The following is a 20,042-nucleotide window of genomic DNA, read 5'->3' as shown; positions in this document are numbered from 1 at the left end:
AAACTTTTTAGAAGTGATTACCACAGCGTTAAGGGCTCTGAAAATGCCCGATAATGGTCCCGGTAGAGAACATTTTTGGTGGAGGTGGAGGTCTTTTTAGTCCTGAAACGAATTTATAAGTATCTACCATAGAAAAGCACATTTGCACTTGTTGGAATAAGTTTTCGTAACTTTCTTCAGCGCTGTTCATAATTTAACCCTTGAATCTTGCATAATTGACATACATATCTAGGGGTAAGTTTCACACATCAAACTATAATTTGTTGGTATCATACGTGTAGATTAGATAATCTTACACCCCGAAGGTAACGGCGTTACGCTCTGAGTTGGAGACGTCTTAATTACCCCGATTACGAACAAGACGCGTATATTTTACGGCGCTTGATTCCGTAAGTGGGATTTGCGAGGGGACTAATTCAGAAATCTACACTAAGTTTAACAATATTCTCCGCAGCCGATACGGGTATAATCCCGAAATGACTATTCCTAAGGATTTGGTAAAGTCCATTAATTTTATTAAATTTATGACGTTATAATCATTTCTCGTTAAATTCTCAACATCAAACTCGATGGTATATTCGAAGTTACTTTTTTAGGTATCTATTAGAAGTATTGGCTTTACTACCTACATTATTTTCATTAGCTTCCGTAATTGGATGAATGTTTTCGATTCCTTTACGTGGTGAGGTAATTTATAATAATAAGGGAGCTCATGTAGCTTTCTACAGTTGTCCCTATTGCCAATCCATTTTAGGTTTCGTCAATTCACCAGAATTTTTATTCTGTTGATCTGCTTTTATTTTTTCTAGATATAATTGTAATGATTTACGTAATTTTTGCTTAGTTCGAATCTGACCGTGCCAATTTTTAGGTACATTGTAATGGTACCAGCACAGATTTAATTAAATCTGTGGTACCAATAGCTATTTTTATAGGTTTATATACAGTGCATTCGAGATGAGATCGATGCAACTTTTGTTTTTCAAATGCAATGCTTATATTTTTTACCATATTTAAAAAAAAAAGAGCAATCAATTTTCCGTATGACAACATAAAATATGCCTATAGTTGATATACAAAAAATTGGAGAAATTCGTTATTCAATATTTGGAAAATTCACGAAATGTAGCGTTCCGTGTGCTGTTAGGATGCATCGTCGTATTGTGCAAAAATAAAGGTCAAGTTCGTGAATCATCCAATTCCGCCATATTGGAACAAAATGGGGGAAAGAAATCTTCCTAGGGACTTTTTATTGCATTTAGTTTTAAGTAATAGTTTGTAAATTCCCTAACGATTTTATTGTAACACGTCTACTTGAAAAGCAGCTCTTTTAATTAATCTTAATATGTGTATTCCCAGATGCAACTATTACTTGATATCAAATTCACCAGATTCAAGTCTTTGACGAACTCTTGTATAAGTTTGCTTCATTTGCATGTTCTGAATCCGAGCTGTTTGCTGTGCTACGTCTTTTCGTAGTCTCAAAGAAATGTTTCAAGCTCAACGTTTATAATAGAGAACTGCAGTCAGTCGCATTGATAGGTGAAATCTTTTGTGGGCCTTTTTGAATTTTTTAATAAAATGAGAAGTGCAATTTTACGAATATTGGCGAATAAATACAACGTTACATAGGATGTATTATTTGGTTGTATATGTATGTAAATAAAATGTTAATTGAGTTACACGAAGGTGAACCTCACCCGAATAATACAATTTATGTAAATATAAATCAAATTGCACGTTCTCCGAATTGTTTTAGGCTAATTTGCATTATTTCTCTCGCGTGTAACAGCACAATACGTTTGCTTATTGTGTATTCTACCTATGCTAAGAAAATATTTACAGAGACGTAGACTACGTTCGCAACGAGAGTACTTTCTTGAAATATCTTAGGAAAACAAATACAGTAATAGTCGTAAACAATCCTCATTTTCTGATGGAATTTAAAACGCTTTGGGTTCTCAACCCATTTTTACAAAGCTTTCCTACTCAAATGGGGCTTCGAACCAATATTCTCAACGAGTCAATTTCATTTTACATCCAACAGCCTTTAAACACTTAAAGAGTCAAGATAAAATCACGCAATGTTGAAGTTGTAACGGGTAGTCGCTTTAGAATTAAAAAAGTATTTTTTTCAAATTTTGCGGTTTATGAACATTGGGAAATTTGCGCCTGTACCGCTTCATAGCGAACGTGAACGAAAATATGTTTGGCGATAACAACGTGTACGTTTTCGGTAAAAGTGTGCGGTGCGAGATAAGCGAAGAAATACCGGATTGTATGGGGGTTTTCAGCAGACGAGGTTAGATTTTTGAAGAGTTGACATGTGCTATTTTGGTAATTTGGTAAATTATATTCGATTATATTATATTCGAATATTCTATCGTCGAAGATTCATTCTGAGTTGATTTTCACGAACCATCGCGTAACACTATGCTGTGTAGAAACGTTCAATCAAAGTCGAATTTGGGTCAATAAGAATGTTTTTTTCGTATAGGTAACGGTCCCAGTGACCCATTCGAGCATACGACTGGAAATTTTAAGACCATTACTCAGTGCTTTTGTCAGCGACAAGATATTTACAGTTAATTAACCATACATTTATAACAATCTTGAAATGAATTGATTTATAACCGTTAAAATATTATTTATCACTCACACATTACACAACTTCTAACAGCGCGAACTTCGGCATTGAAGTTGGAACTGTCCTGAAACGCAATTCGATTTGCTTATATCACAAACTCAAGTGTTCTCGAATGCTTCCGAGTAATCTCGAATGTTCGAAAACAAAACACGTCGTATTTCCCAGAAAGATTGCGTCACATCCACCTGCGCTATTTATCGCCGATATGGCGCCTTTATGTCTATCAGGATTCTGGAATATTCGCTACACCTTGATTAACGAAAACTCGAAGATGAATCCTGCTCAGTTGTAGATATTATTTTAGACCAAAAAGGAATACAATCTTGATCTAAATCCCATAATTTTACTGAGGAAATGGTTAAATGTCACAATAGAGACAACGAAAATTGATTCTGCTTGCATTTTTAATTCTGGGCGGATTTTTCTGAAATTAACTGTCTATGCGCCGAGTGTAACAGGTGGTTTAATTAAAGGTTTTTTGATACATTTACAAATTTGCCAGTGTAGGAATACGTGTACTGCTTAATAGCGAAAGGGAACGGAACTTATATTTGCGAAAATAAAGCACGTTAAGAGTACAAACGAGTATTCAAGTAAATAAGAGTCGAAACCTTACAGCTTTGCGGTTCTAAAAACCGTCGCGACGGACGTGAACGAGTGGTTTGCGGTGGTTCCGTTTCGTATTTAGTATTGGGCGAATAATTAGGTAAAAATCTGATGGGAGAGCGGCATTCTTACTCAAACCTTTGGAGGGAATCTATGCAGGTCGAGCACTGCATTTTTTCGATCACGTATTGAACATATAGCCAGGCAAAACAACGTAACCTGAACGCGAAAATTTATAAATTGTTTAGCACGAAATTCTTTGCCAAGCTTTCAAGGCAAATCATGTGTTTTGTGTACCCTATTTTTGAAATCGCGGGAAATTTCATTGTTAATGAAAATTTCGCACCGAAGGCCGCAAAATCGAGGTATACGGAAATATTTGTAGTTTTTCATGAGATTTCAAGTGAAAATATGGTTAATAAATTACATTAGTTCAATTAGTATCAATTTCTCATACAACTGTTCAAGTGAAAACTGTGCCTCCAGTCCGACATTACATTACTGATGCATTTTAAATTCGTTACGAGTCGCCATTACGAGTTTTTTAATCAATATATAGTGCAGGATTTAAGAAAAAAGAAGAACTTCTTCGTGTAGTAGCCGGGAGTATTTCGAAGCCTTATTAATACGTGAGCGAACATTTTCGTCTCATTGCATTATTGGATAATCGCGGCTAAATAAATTGGTACCACGAAAGCGGGTCCAAGGTACAAAAAAATTTCGTTGCGCTATTTTGGAGTAGCTAATTACGTTGAAAAACCAGTTTATTGGGCAAAGTTGTGCACCTAACTGGTATTAATAACATTATAAATGGAACGGAAATCGAAGAAAAAGGGTAAAGACAACTAATTCGTACTTTTGTTGGTTATCAAAACCCAAAGTTATATAAATAATGGGGAACATTGGTAACCATTCCAGTAAATAAACCAAATTATAACATAAATTGTCGGGATCTTGAAGCACGGGTTTGTTCTGAATTCAAATTCGTCAAACATTTTTCGACATTCACTTTCAAGAAGTAACCGAATTTTTCTTTGGCGATACAAAAGTCCGATTGTATTGTAAAAAAGGCGTTCCACCATCCAATTTTGCAACTCGCTGCTGAAGGAGAAAATCGGCCGTCAGTGGGAGAATATTTCAATTCATTGATAAATGTAAGTCAATTACATTTTTTATATTGGATCAAAATAGGAATCGGCCATTTTTAGGGATTTTATATAAGGAATTTGCACTTAAAGTCATCCTAATGTCCCTGAAGAGGTCGATTTACGGGAATTTATCCCGTAGATAAACCAACTTGTGTATTTTTTATTGACGATAAGTGAATCCAAACCAAAGATGTTTTTCAGGTCATTAATACCATTCTTTTGCATGGGTTAAATTTGTATAGAATCCAGAGACGTGTAAATTTATTTGAATAGAATGTTGTACCAGATGTTTAATTATTTACGGATACAAAGATTTAGGTAATTAATTGAAATCGCCAAAAAAAATGGAAAGAATACTGGAGTTGGAGCGATCTTATCTTAATTAATATATTCAAACAAGTTAATCTATGTGAGTATTTATTTGAGAGTGATCAAACCAGAGCATCAGGTTTTAATTTTCAGATTATAAGTGGAGACAAAGAAACAATTTTCCCCAAGGTAACAGTCCTCGATAATTTATTTATTACTGAGCTAGCCGTGGTATTAATTATTTTTATTACAAAAAATTAGTTGTTACAGTAACATTTTAACCCGTACCGTATAGAATGCAAGAGGGGGTTCTAACCCTTGTACCTAAATGTAACTAGCTGACAAGGGATTTGGCTAGAAGAACTACCTATTTTATTCGGAAAAAAAGCTATTAATGTAGAAATGCGCTTTTTGTTTTTGATTTTTGCGAATCGTTTACTGTAACTGGTTATTTTTTTATTCTAACGCTTCCTTATTCTACCTAACATTCCATTATTTAACTCCTTTCTTCTTCTACAAGGCAATCCCCACTTTAAAATCTATACACGCTGTGCCTCAATCTGTACGTATCAAAATACATGGAAAGTTTCGGTAAGCAATTTAAAGTGTCTGCCGCAGGCGTTGAAAGGGCGCGATCTATTAACATTCAATCTAAAGGAGCGCAACATGCCATCAACTTTTTTCCTCGGCCAGACGCTTCAAAAACTAGGCGTCAATTTATTGAAATTTTATACGCATCGCGTTTCGATACATTTTTGACACATTACATCCTTACTCAATAAACGAGCAAGATTGAATTTGTTTACGTCGGCGGATTTTTCTTATAACCGCTTCAATTTAAAACAGCACACCGTCCCTAAATCAAATTCTTATATTTCTCACTCACCCGAAATTCGCCCAGAGAACATAAATTTATTATCCAATTACCTACCGACCGCAACGTATTTTATTTTATTAATTAAAAAGCAACTTAATTTCCCAGTTTTTTTGTAATTAAACTGAAATCATTCTAGTTATGGTAGTGGTTATTTTCGTGGACGTACAAATATTGAGTTATTGAGGTTCGGACGACAATGATGTGTCGACCGCACTACTCGTGAAGTAATTGCTTTTATTGTTAAAGGAAATAGGAATTTGTTATCTATTTACTGGAGTTGTTGATACAACGTGCCCGTGAGGGATCTTGAAAGGTTGCGCACGTATAGATTGTTCGCATCCCACAGGAGAACGCCGCTTTTGACTCAAAGAAAAGCAATATTGGGTTAGAACAAAGAATTGCATCGCATGAAAAACTCACAATTCACAACTAAGATTACAAAATTTATTTATTTATTTATTTGAATTGAATTACCTATGGTCCTCTTGGCAATCCGGACATCTAAATGGTTCCTCGCATCTCGTACCCTGATGAGGATCTTTACCACATACTTATGCATTGGTGGGAATTGGGACTGGTTTATATAGAGGTATGGCCATAAAGATTACACTTAAAACACCTTATACAGTTTGGGGTAAATTAGTTTTATTGAACGTTAATTGCTGTATTGACCATTTCTTTTAGTTGTAATCCGTCGGACGTCTATGACTCCTTCATTTCTTAGGTATGTTATCTTTAATTTCCTCGAGGGTGCAGTTTAAAAGATCTCTACAAAAAATGACCCCCTTGGAAATATTTAAAGTAGTAAAAGGGATTACAGTTACGTCAAATGTACGGAACTTCGTAATACTCATCAATTCCTTTGCTTACCCATTATTTCGATTAAAAATGCTCCCTTTACTTTTTTAATATTTTTTACTTCATCAAAAAATCCATACAGTCTTCGAAATTAGGTAGAGACTAACAGTAGTAAAATCACCCTCGTGTTTTTTTATAGGAACCGGGGAATTAATTCCAACATCTCACTGGCTGGATCTTGTACGGTCAGCGAACGAAAATCCTTCGTAGTATCGGGTCAGATGGGCTCAAAACGAAGAAGGGAGCCACCTACTCTTTCATCGTTGGGCCGGTCCAGGACGGACGAATCATTGTAAAGCTTCTGACAAGTCTGAATTTAATTTAGAGATAAAAAAAATAGCAAGATTAGGTTCTGCCGTCGCGATCGTTTCCATAGAAACAGAATTGTAATATGTTCTGAACATCATTTTATATCGTGCATTTGAAAAAGAATAACAGATGTCGTTAGAATGCACAATCATCTGTTTCACTTTAACCTTAAGGTTAAAATGATCAGTTTATCTATCCTTACTAGTCCAGGCTAAATAGCTCTAAAATAATTTATTTTCAAAAAAAATTAGTTACCGGGCGAAACCGGGTTTTTCAGGCAGATGAAATGAATAGAAAAAATAATTAAAACAGCTGAATTTTACCGCGGGTGAAATCACTGGGGTTGATAGGGGTGGAAAGGGGTGTTTTGCATATTGTGGCAAAACTTTTATTTTTAGACGAAAATGTTAAATGTAAAAGTTATAGAGATTAAAAAAATGAGCAACTTTTGTATCTACACTATTTTCACATAACCTCCAATTTTCCTAGAAAAACCGGAAAAACTGTTTTTTTCGTTTTTTATTCTTATTTTTGCGAAAAATGTAAAGTAAAGTTGAACCATTTCCAAGATCTCACGATTTCTGAAAAAACCACCTATTTCTCAAGGGGATGAAATAGTTATTTGTTTCATTAGTACAAATTAGTAAAAAAATGTCAGTTTTCGGGACGAGGAAGATAGTTGCTGGACGACGCGTCAGCGGAGTCCAGCAACCTTCCGAGTCCCGAAAACGCATTTTTTGTACGAATAAAACATAAAATTTTTTCTCCAACCTCCTTTACTTCAAATTATATTCGAATTTAGATTCAGTCACAGTTTCACTACTAGTATAAGAACATCTGCTTTCTTGTTCTCACGTGTCATGCCACTCTAGTTTTTAGGTTAACTTATAACCTATTCGTTCTTACTTCTTACTTCTCACCTCTCGTGACTTTGTAGGGAGCAAATCTTGAGGTAGCATGTTCTGCCGTTTCTATAATCTCTGGCGGAGTGCAATCCATGTCGCTATCAGTTTCAGTCATTTCTAATGCATACACAATTAATATTGTTATATTTTGTATTGAAATAAAAAACTTACCATACAGTTTTTTAATTAAAATTAATTGCAATTAACTTTTTCAAATTTTGAATTCAAAATGACAGATAATAGTGCAATGTGTCTTAAGTAGATGGCGTTACGCGCGACGGCGGGTTGTATACGTATTAAAATTACGTTCACCGAATATGTAAATTACGTTACACATGATTTAAATAAAAATAGCGAGCGTAAATCATTTTCAATACATGTACATACGTATAGGTAACAGCATTATTTGCATTGAATATGCAAAAATATTTGATTTGTATGTATAGAAATATCTTACAACCTGCAATGTAAACCGATGTCAATGTGACATATCTCCGTGATTGTAATTTTTTAATTGGTCAACTTTCAAGGTCAATTTCTTTTTGGTACTAGGACCAAAAGTATCCACTTTTTGTACAGTTGCCATGGTGAAAGCGATTAATCCGCAAAACGTCAATTTTACGTACCGAACACCGTCACAAAATAGCGTCTTATTCAGGTGGTTGGAGAAAAAAATCTATTTTTTTTTCATCGTACAGAGGTGCGCGGGGTAGCAAAATTTTCGTAACGACTTACATTTTAATAATCAAAAATAAAAAATATTATTTCAATAGAAACATTTTAAGAAAAGCGGCAAAAACTGAGGGAACAGTTTAAAGGTATACCGTTTTTGACAGTAGGTAAATAGCTTTTTTTGCAAATAAATTAACGTATTGGATCCGCGCTAATAAAAAGTTTTTGAAATCTGTCTTCTCTCCCCTCTTCAATGTTGCTAAAATATGTTCTTTTATTTCCCAGTGCCCAACTGCCTTAATTAAAACATCTGTACTATTTCTTTTTTCTGCATTTTTGCCGCAATAAAAGCAATTCGAAGTAAAATCGAACTCTTTTGCTTCCTGAACAATTTGTTTTTTTTCAATACCTCTTCTTCCTGCCTGTTTTATACAGCTGATAGGATTAAGCTGGCCTTGTTGTTGGTTTAGCAGGAATTATGAATAAAATCCTCATAAAGTTTATTCCAGGTTTTACATCTCAAATCATTTGCTTTGGCCAATGGCCGGTAAAACTAACGTTCTTATTTCAAATTTTCAAAGTTTTCAACAGGCCCAAAGCAATTGCATCAGCTATAAAACACGCAGGAAGAAGAGTCAGTGAACAAAAAGAAATTGTTCAGGAATCAAGAAGCAAGATAATCCGATTTTATTCCGAATTGCTTTTATTGCGGTAAAAATGCAGAAAAAGAATAATAAAGATGTTTTAACTAAAACATTTGAGCATAAGATAACAAAAGAGAATATTTAAGCAAACATTAAAGAGAAGCAAGAAGACAGATTTCGAAAAAATCTTTATTAACATCTAATATGTTGATTTATCATGTCAAAAATCGTATATATCTTAAAACAGTTGTTCCAGTTTTGGGCTATTTTCTGGAATTTTTGCTATAGGAATAATATTTTTTTATTTTTGTATGATGCCCAAAATCAATCTGCTCAGCAAACTGCCGCCACGTTTAACGCCGGACATCCGGGAAAGTTTTCTATCTGAACAAATTAGGATAGGTCGATTAAATAAATTAAATACGAAAACGAATCAAACGTCAAAATAAAGGACTTCGAAAGACCTTTCAAATAAGCTACATCACTTGTCATTTCAAACTTTTAAGGGAATCACCTAGGGAATCACCCTGGGGGGCAGAGGGTGAAAGGGGTGAAGTAGTTTTTGCTTAAAAAGTTGTCCCCTTTGACAAATCCTTTGACGTGTTTCGGCGTTTCTTCCTTTAATCAGTGGTTTCCGATAAATCCGTGGTGGGCAGTTTTCAAATACAAACACAGAAAACAAACCGTTAGAGACCTACTAACGCATCCCATCAGCATGGTTAACACTTTGGGATTTCGGACTATTAAGGGTAGGAATCATTCAGATGGATATAGATAAATCTAAAATTTCAAGACCAAAATTAAAAAAAGAGAAAAATATTGGGGTTCGTTAGACGGTTGCTGTGCTACTGTATCGTATCTGTCCCAGTACGGTGCGATGAAACCTCGTCAACCATTTCCTTTTTGGCGAACCTCTGTGACGTTATTTTCTTTACCGTGTAATCTTTGCTTTGGCTTATATTTGAATTACTATGTGGAATCCTTCTCGAATAACATTATGCGAACTCTTACCTTTATATAGCAATCCTTACGCCATCTAGGTGTTCACATTATAACCCGATCCTTTATTTGCGATATAGTTTTCTTTTAAAAAAAATCTTTTTTCTCCAACCACCTGAATAAGACGCTATTTTGTGACAGTGTTCGGTACCTAAAATTGACGTTTTGCGGATTAATCGCTTTCACTATGGCAACTGTACAAAAAGTGGATACTTTTAGTCCTAGTACCAAAAAGAAATTGACCTTGAAAGTTAAAGTAATTAAAAAATTACAATCACGGAGATATGTCACATTGACATCGTTTTACATTGCAGGTTGTAAGATATTTCTATACATACAAATCAAATATTTTTGCATATTCAATGCAAATAATGATGTTACCTATACGTATGTACATGTATTGAAAATGATTTACGCTCGCTATTTTTATTTAAACCAAGTGTAACGTAATTTACATATTCCGTGAACGTAATTTTAATACGTATACAACCCGCCGTCGCGCGTAACGCCATCTACTTCAGACCCATTGCACTATTATCTGTCATTTTGAATTCAAAATTTGAAAAAGTTAATTGCAATTAATTTTAATTAAAAAACTGTATGGCAAGTTTTTTATTTCAATACAAAATATAACAATATTAATTGTGTATAGAAATGACTGAAACTGATAGCGACATGAATTGCACTCCGCCAGAGATTTTAGAAACGGCAGAACATGCTACCTCAAGATTTGCTCCCTACAAAGTCGCGAGAGGTGAGAAGTAAAAGGTAAAAACGAATAGGTTATAAGTTAACCTAAAAACTAGAGTGGCATGACACGTGAGGACAAGAAAGCAGAAGTTCTTATACTATAGTAGTGAAACTGTGACTGAATCTAAATTCGAATATAATTTGAAGTAAAGGGGGTTGGAGAAAAAATTTTATGTTTTATTCGTACAAAAAAATGCGTTTTCGGGACTCGGAAGGTTGCTGGACTCCGCTAACGCGTCGTCCAGCAACTATCTTCCTCGTCCCGAAAACTGACATTTTTTGTACTAATGAAACAAATAACTATTGTCTAGTGTTCTGTTGATTGGCGCGATTATTCTTCTCCCACTCACTGTCGACGCGCGCAGTCCTTGTTGAAGAACTCGATTCGATCTTGACTTGTATTTGAACTACACGCCATTACACTTACTTGACATATTCGTCTACCTTTATTGGGATTTAATTAGTGGTGTTGTACTAAAATTAGTGAAGTTTTCTCTTATCATCTTACTTCCAATTTCGCTGATGACGCATTGCTGCGGATTTATCTTACAAGTTTAAGGCCGTTTTGCGGTATGTTATCTATGACGCATTATCTTTTTATTTTAAATAATCTATTTTAGGCTACTTTCGTACTCCCTAAGTTTTCTTACTTATTATTTTGGTTTTACCAATTGCTTCCTGACTGTACATTGATATTTTGACGTGGAAACGCAAATACCCGATTTTCCATATGGTGCAATAGAATTCCATTGAAGTTTCGACGCCATTACAAATCAAAAACGCTCTACATATTTCTACCTTACCGACTGAAGATTTGACTGAAGAATCACCGCCATTTCATGTGAAACCGATATTTGAACTGCTGACCCAATTTTACGAAGTTCGTTGACCTACGATTCATTCCTCCGAAACGCAAGTACTTAATTAACGAGACGTGTGGAGTTAGTACTGTGTAAATTTTTTTAATTAACGTTATGTATTTTACTTTGAAGAACTTGCTCGTGTAATTTCTTTTGAATTGATAAGATTGCTTTGTCATTGAAGATAGATTCAGTTATTTTATTTGTACATTTTTATAGTATTTTTCTCTTAAAATTTCATGTCAATTTTTTTGATATCTCATACCGATTGTGAAAACCAACCCTTAGTCGAACCAAATTTTGTTTTGTTGTAAAGTCATTTGAATTTTTGATTCTTTTAGTATTGATTGCAATTCTACGTACAAGAATAACCATTCGTGTCTTACGTTAACCATTGCTTATGCGATATATTGTGCAACGCGAATCACTACCCTTCATTATATTTTTTTGTTTTTGTGTCTGACTGTTTTCAGATTTGCAGTTTCGCGTCCTCTGAGCTCGGAAGGTTGCGACCGGAGTTCAAGGTAAATTTAGTTATTTTCGTCGTTTTTCCCTTTTAACGTTTGATTGCATTTTGGTTGTTGATACTAACGAGTTGTGATTATTACTTTGTTTGAAAGTCACTTAATGATTATAGCTCCGTTGTTTCTGCGGAAGCCCTTTTGGATAAATATTTTCCCAGGCTACGTGTTGGCTTCTCATTTGTTTTATTAGAGATTATTTTAAATTCCCAGTTTGATATACTAGATCGATATATTACATTGTCAGATTTGTGATATTTGGAGATCTTTGTTATTAAACTACCCGCATTTATACATCAAATACTGTTTGTTTTCCCCATAATTGTGTATTCCTTTGAGTTTAGTAAGACGAGAACAAGGATCTCTTGGTCTGCCTTGTTCATCCCTTTAGTATTCCTCTCTCTCTAAATTCATCAAAGACTAAGTGGCGCCTATCCGGATTACTTTTACTGTTTCCTTCCCTTTTTGGTTTATTTGTGTGTGTATAGAAGAACCCCATTTCCACCCCGACCCACCTCTACTTTGCCTGAGCTTACCGTGTGCTTATCTAAGGTAATTTTGTCACGTTGGCCCAAAGTGAACGTAACACCTCTTTTCTTGGGTGTTATTCGCCAGGAAACATCTACTTATTATAGCTTAATAAATAAGAGGGAGAGCTGATCGATTTTTTTTACGTTCCACTCTCTTCAATTTTTAATTCAGCTGTTCATCCCCAATTGTTAAGTTTTAATTTTTAAACGACAAGCCTAGATTTCTGCAATTTACCCCTAATCCATTTAAAAAAATAAATCGACAACCCCATTTGATATGTCAGCTATGATCGACGCATCGCTTTAAGGTAGTCGAAACACGTAACAATTTTGTGGTGGCAAAGCAGAAACGAGATTGAATAAGAAAGGGCACGAACCACTTCGTATATCAGTAATATAAATTCTTCGAACGCCAATGAGTCCTTTCGATTATATTGTCACCTGCAGACGAAGAATTTATTTTCGTCCAAAGTAAACTGGGGTATGTATTAGAAAAGATCCGAATATCCGAGCTAATTCAGCATTCAATACTTGCGACAAAAAAAATTGAATTGCGAATGATTCCTCTAACTCCCCGTTCCGTTAGAGAATATTGTTTATTGGAGCGTGTGCGCGTTGAATGCAAAGCAGCTGTCAATTCTTAACTTTTTCCTGATGTGCTGCTATGCTCTTTGTGTGTGACATTTGAAGTAATTCTGCAGTATAGCTTTGATGTCATTTCTATTTTCAAAGCTTCAATTTTTCTCCTTTTTATAGAGACAAGAATTCGTATAATAAAACGTATAGAATTTAGATATAGAATTACTCAGTAAAAACAATATTAAGACTGTATCCGTAAACTAGTAAACTTGATGCTCTGGGTGGTGTTTTTGATTTTGTTTTTTTTCAAAATCAATGTTAGAATTTATCGATTTTTTACAACTACACATTAGCCGGTCATGGTGTCCGTAAAAGAGCTTTGAAAATTACGTTCTACCTAGTGATTTTGAATTCTCTAGCGTTCTGGTGATCAATTTTAGAGTTAAACAATTCTTTTTAGACCTACACATTAAACTTAAAGGAAACGGATCGTTATTTTTATACAAATAAAAATTTTACATTACCTTAATTATAGCGATTTTTGGAATCGGCGGTTTCTTTCAAAATAATACGGCCTTTCTTCAAGGGATGGTGCCTTTATGTAACACAAATGTTTATTTTTGTCTCCTCTACATCAATTCTTTGGGGGTACGTAAATGACACACCCCGCATATATAATATTATTTCCAAAACAAAGAATCGATGCCTATTTGCGTTACAAACATAATTTGACAAGCCTACAGTACAATTAGTGATTTTCACTTAAAGTTATTTTTGGTCAAATATACGATTGCTGTTGGACTAAATTTACTATTTACTTAATACTTATTAGCATGCCATAGAAAATGTATTTACAATTTTTATACAATACATACAATACATACAATACAATTTTTGAGGGTTTAACAGGAATGGTCAAATTAGTTCTTCCGTTTCGCTTTAAAAAATGCGTGGTAAATATTAAATGATTAAAATTACCCCTAGAAATAAATGAAAAATGTCTATCTTGGATTATACACTGTGTCCAAGATAAGGATGTCTATCATGGGGATTTCCGAAACCATAACGATGGTCAAATTAGGGAAAATTTGCGCAATTAAACAGTTATTATCTTTAACGAAAGCCAGGAAATTCCGCTTAGGTACTTCCGAAGATATGCTAGAAAAAATGAAATTTTCCGATTTCGTTTTAATTTTTGTCTGATATTATTTGAGCAGATACAGAAAGATTTTAAAAAAATCACTTTCTCATTGCCAGTGGTTCTACAAGACTGCTTTCAGAGATTTTCCATTTAACGTTTCGTTTGGGAGAAATCATCATCAACTTTATTTTTTTATATGGCCCGTAAAAAAAGTATACACTGTCTTGACTAACATTTACAAATACAACGATGTACCACACACACAAAAAACAAAAGCTGGAAGCTGTGGGTTTCAACAGAATGGTGCACCCGCCACAAAGCCCTAATATAATTGTGCTGGAATACCTATCGGACAAATATCCTCGAAAATGGAAAATTTCTTTGATAGGTATTCTTACACGACTAGGGCGATGTGCGCGGGTGCACCATCCTGTTGATATCAACAATTTCCAACTTTTTCTTTTGTGTTGTGTATCGGGTATCGTTGTTTTCGTAATAAAAAATGCTACTCAATACAGTGTGTACTTCTTTTACGGACCATAAAAGTTGATGATGATTTCTCCAAAACGAAACGTTGTATTGAAAACCAATCAACGGTATCTTGTAGAGTTCCAAAAGTGAGAGTGTGTTTTTTAAAGTTTTGTATCTGCTCAAATAACACCAGAAAAAAATTAAAAAACCGGCACATTTCGGTTTTTCTGGTATAAGTATCTTCGGAAGTAATCGGAATTTTCTGGTTTTCCTTAAAGCATGATAAACTCTTTATCTTCTACAGTTTCAGAGATCCCATGATAGACATCTTTATCTTGGACGCAGGTTATAAGATTTTTTATGAATTAAGCGAGGGCATAACATATTATACATACTCAAAATTGAAATAAATAATTTCAAAACCAGGAAGTTAGACCTATTACAAGCTTGATGTGGAAACTGGTGTATAGTATAGGTATTAATGAGCTCTTTCGCCTACTGCATTGTGGGTTAGTTTTAACCAGTTATCCTTAACCTTTATTTATTGTTTATTTTCTTTTTGAGAAATTGAACCCTTCAGGCACAACTCATCCTTAGTGTTCCTAGAGCTTTAACAAGTAGTACCTACGAATGACGACCAACTATATTGCGTTAGATATCACTATACTGCTTATCCTCCCCACTTAATTAATTTCCAAAGTCGCCATCGTTCCTTTCTTTCCGTTGCTTTCAAATTACGTCATATTCTGAACAACACGCCATTTTAGAAAAGCTGACAACGTTGTTATGACGGAGAACACCACGTACGAGTAATTCTACGCGCATTTTTTCCATTCTACCATCTTCTCACAATGTATTAATCCAGCATTTAAATGGAAATGAATAAATTCCAAGCCTTGAACGGGCTTCTGTTACAAAGCTCTTTAAACTGTCAAAAAATGTACGAGGGTGAAAATTATACAAACAGGAAAAGATTAAATTTTATTAGCAAGGTTGGAATTATGCACGGGTAAAACTTAATTACTATGGATTAGGAGATATTTACATTATACGGATTACCCATTTGAAGATTAAAACAATATACCTCCTTACACTTTACTGGTTATTATCTTTTTGGAATTTTACGAAGACTCAATTAAAAAGATAATAGCGAACGACGTTTCCTTAAATGCTATTCATCTAATTTAATCCATAAACCGGAACTGGGACAAGGCACTTTGTGTCATTTCAGACATCTAAAAGGTCATCTGTCTGGGTAAGAATTGATATTGCGCTATGGGAAATGGAATATATAGTTTCTCTATTGTCGGGATCATCATTAATCCATGTTATCCAAAGGTTTTCTCATTTAATTTATTACAAGGATGGGAATCATAAAATTTGCGTTGGCACAACTTCCGAATTAGGTACATGTTCAGTTTCCTTGTCGTTAATCTGAGCTAAATTAAGAAATACAGACTTGATTTATGATCGTATTATACGTGCGGATAGTACGCTAAACAGAGAGAAAATACAAGTTTCCAGACGGCCGCCTCTTTGCGAACTTTTTAAATATTCATTGAAAAAGGGAAACTAAAAGTGTATTAGCGGATAAACTACCTACAGATTTTGTAAAGATTTTAAGCTTTGTCGATTAGGCTTTTCTCTGCCTTTTAATGGTATTGATGGTATGGGTAAAAATCAACATTTGTTTCACTTCCTTCCTTAAATTTTTAACTATGTAAGTATACGAATTTATTGATCAGGTCTCTGGAACTCTCTGAGTTTGGACGAAGTGAGGAAGAAATAGAATATTGTTTTTGGATGGGCACTGTAATTAATAATAATCATTCTAGACCACCCTTTGTGTTATTGCATTAAGTATTCATTTTAAATTCCATTAATCTCGTATATTAACTGACATCGATGTATATGTTACCGACAAATTGCGAAATCCGGCATTTTGCAAAATGCCTAGGCATTACGCGAAATGACGAATGCATCAGCAAAGTGAGAAATGGAGCTGGAGCATTAGAAATTATTACTATTTTTATAAACAGCACATATAGCTATAATAGACGGAAGTAGCAACTCAAATTTGTCAGTATTTCAGAAAGCAAAAGTTGAGAGAAGCTGTTCTTTATAGCGCAAAGATTTACTTATATGTTTCCTTGAGCACTATTTACTTTTCTTCCGCAAAAAATTTCATTTAATTTTCCTTCGGGGCACTTTACAAATTTTGTTTAGAAAACGCTCCTCCACTTTTGGGTGATGTTTGTTTGACATATACGGCAACGGAGAAATGTTGCATTGGTGGAAATCCGTCACTTATACTGTATCAAGCTCCCGATAAACTTGATACCTTCAACAATATTTCCCTCTAGAATTTAATGCGTCGCACCTCTTCACTTCCGCCGCATATTTATAGGAAAAAACATCTGCATCTCATTTTACGTTACGTTTCCAATTTCCCTTAAACGTGAAAGATACGTTGGCCCTTCTATTCAGCGTGGATGATCGTATCGGATGAATAATACGCAAAAAATCTACATAGTCTGCGGTTGGATCACAGAGTTAGCTTGTTTTCGTAGGAACGAGCAAACATGGAATGGATTTGTTTAACCTAAAATATGCTAACAGTTTGCGAGCGCTACGGCTACGCATTCTCCTTCTAGGCTTCTACATATAAATAAAAAAAAATAAAAACAAATTCTGTAAGTGACATAATTTCCCTAAAACGGTAGGGACAAGGACTATGTCTATACGAAAAAGTAAGTTACGTTAAATGATACCTGAAGATAATCTTTATCACCCGTAAAAAAGCCGTAGTGCCTATTGATTTCAAACAAGCAGAGAACAATAATAGAAATATGAATTGAGAATTCCGAAAACCCTTACTAAATTGCTTAAAGAATTTCATAACGAAGTGGGTAGTTCAAAATCTTGCAACCCCTAAATGGGCAGGTTTTCCCCCGCTCAAAACTTGATGTCTTTGAAATCGCGATTAGCTTCCCTTACCTATCTCTTAGTTACATTAAATATACAATTTCAATTATTGACTTTAGACAAGGTAAGAAACACAGTACATAAATCTGACCGGCAAAGTCTTAAAAATTGCTTCGTTTGAAAATGACCAATTAGCTCATAATTTGGCAACACCCTGTAACAGGGGTTATGTTACAGGGCGAGAAAGCCCCCGAACGTTTCATTTAAATTTTCAATATTTACGCTTAAGAGAAATTTTTAAGATGTAAAAATGTTCAGGCTCGTGCCTTTTATAAAATTCCCCAAATGCGGAAAGGGAAGGCTGAAACATCCGTATCGCCCAATTAACTAGTATCAAAGCGCTCGAATGTTGAAACTTCTTCAATTAATTGCCAGGATTGCTGACGTGATAAAATTCTGGACACGTCTTAAATATCTTGATAAATTAGCGCGCTTCCAATGACACTAAACACAAGCTAATCAGACCGCAGTTTCTGCAACACGAAAGGTCTCTTATCTACGTACGCTGCGCGGCCTTGCTCGCTGTAATCGTGGTTTTAAATTAGCATTGCGAAGCTAAAATCGGCTAATATAATTAATAAACGAAACGGAAATCACAAAATATTGATTTTTTCTCGTCTTCCAAATGACGAGAGCTTTCGGATGCTGCATAACCTAAACATCTCTACGGGAACGGTTTCAAAATTGATAAATTGTTTTTTTACTATCGACCGCCGCGGTTGAAAACTGTGTTACAGATTAAAACAATTAATTCTATTCTTCATTGTTACCCTTTGGAATATAAATAATTAGGCGTGGAAATTATGGTCCATCCATACACCGTACGTTCATTAAATTTGATAGAATTCATGTACGAAAACGGCTGCTTCGTTACACGGTCACCTAATAAATACAAATGAAAATATTGAAGTATATTGGCTATTTAAATCGTCCGATTTCGTCTACAGCCTTTAAGCAAATGCATTTTATGTTTGTTGAAACGTCGAATATCCCAAAATCGTTATTACTTTCTGGTACGTGCGACCACGTTATATTATATAATTTAATGAAACCTCCTTTATATGGACAAATACGCTTTAATTGGAAAATTCTAGGGAAAATATATTTTTGATCGCTATGTATATGTCAGAATGTAAAATTTCTTTTACAACAAAACAGATAGGCACCAAGTGATATTTTTACTGATTTGCAAAATGTTAAAAATCATAAGTAAAATAAGGCAGTGGCCTCTGGTTCTACGAGAATGCACGACTTCGCGTGATTTCCACGGCCGCGTTCATTTCTTTCTTTCGAAACGTAATAATTGGCACATCAAAATAACTCCGGTCTAAGGTCTAAGATCGCGCATGTTAACCTTTTTTAAATTGTTTATCTCCCTTTCTTTCAAAATTGACAGTACTTTTCCAAGCAGCGTTGCTTCCGTTATCGATTACTGTACTTATCTGTGTTGAGCCTGAGTTAATCTAGCGCCAAACTGAAACCTTAATTTCAAACGTCATTACAAAACAAAGGAAAAAATATGACATCCTGCATTTATTTTACTGAACGAATTAGTTACCTAAATTTTAAAAAAACTAAGGACGCCAAAAATCTTCAGTCATAGCCCGATGGAAAGTTTTTATCCGTTCAGAAGTACATAGTAATACGTAGTAACATTTGCACTCGCGAGACTCTTATTTATTATTTATATCAGTTTATTAAAACACAATGTGAATTATTGATTACCTATATAGCTAAGAACAAGGTACAAACCTGAGTGGAAAAGTCCTAATATTTTATTATTTCGCAACTCCCTTACTTATAGTTAAATTAAAAATACAATTTAAATTATTGAATTGTTGAATAATAGACTGTTAAATTATGGTAGCCGAGGCAGAAGCAGGGTCACGCCATTTTGATGTTTTCAGGTACATATGCAATTTATCATTTTACGAGTTGTTTTATCTAAATGGAATTGTAGATGTGTTTTATACTTGATTTTATTTATTCTGTTTTCTACTTGTATTTATGGTGTGACTTGTGTTTCGTTATTGTCGATTTATACTGCATTTGACTCCATACCTGATTTTTATTGTACGATGTAAGATTTTTGATTTGTATATTTCTCTCATTCTCTTATGGGCAGTTTTCTCCATTTAAAACTGGCAAGTTAAATTAAATACATAATTTAAAATATTAATTATAGACTAGATAAGAAACAAAATACAAATTTGAATGGAAACGTCCTAATA

The sequence above is a fragment of the Photinus pyralis genome, unplaced genomic scaffold (genome assembly GCF_008802855.1).
Source record: "Photinus pyralis isolate 1611_PpyrPB1 unplaced genomic scaffold, Ppyr1.3 Ppyr1.4_LG6, whole genome shotgun sequence".
NCBI lineage: Eukaryota > Metazoa > Arthropoda > Insecta > Coleoptera > Lampyridae > Photinus > Photinus pyralis.
This window is presented reverse-complemented; position numbering follows the sequence as displayed.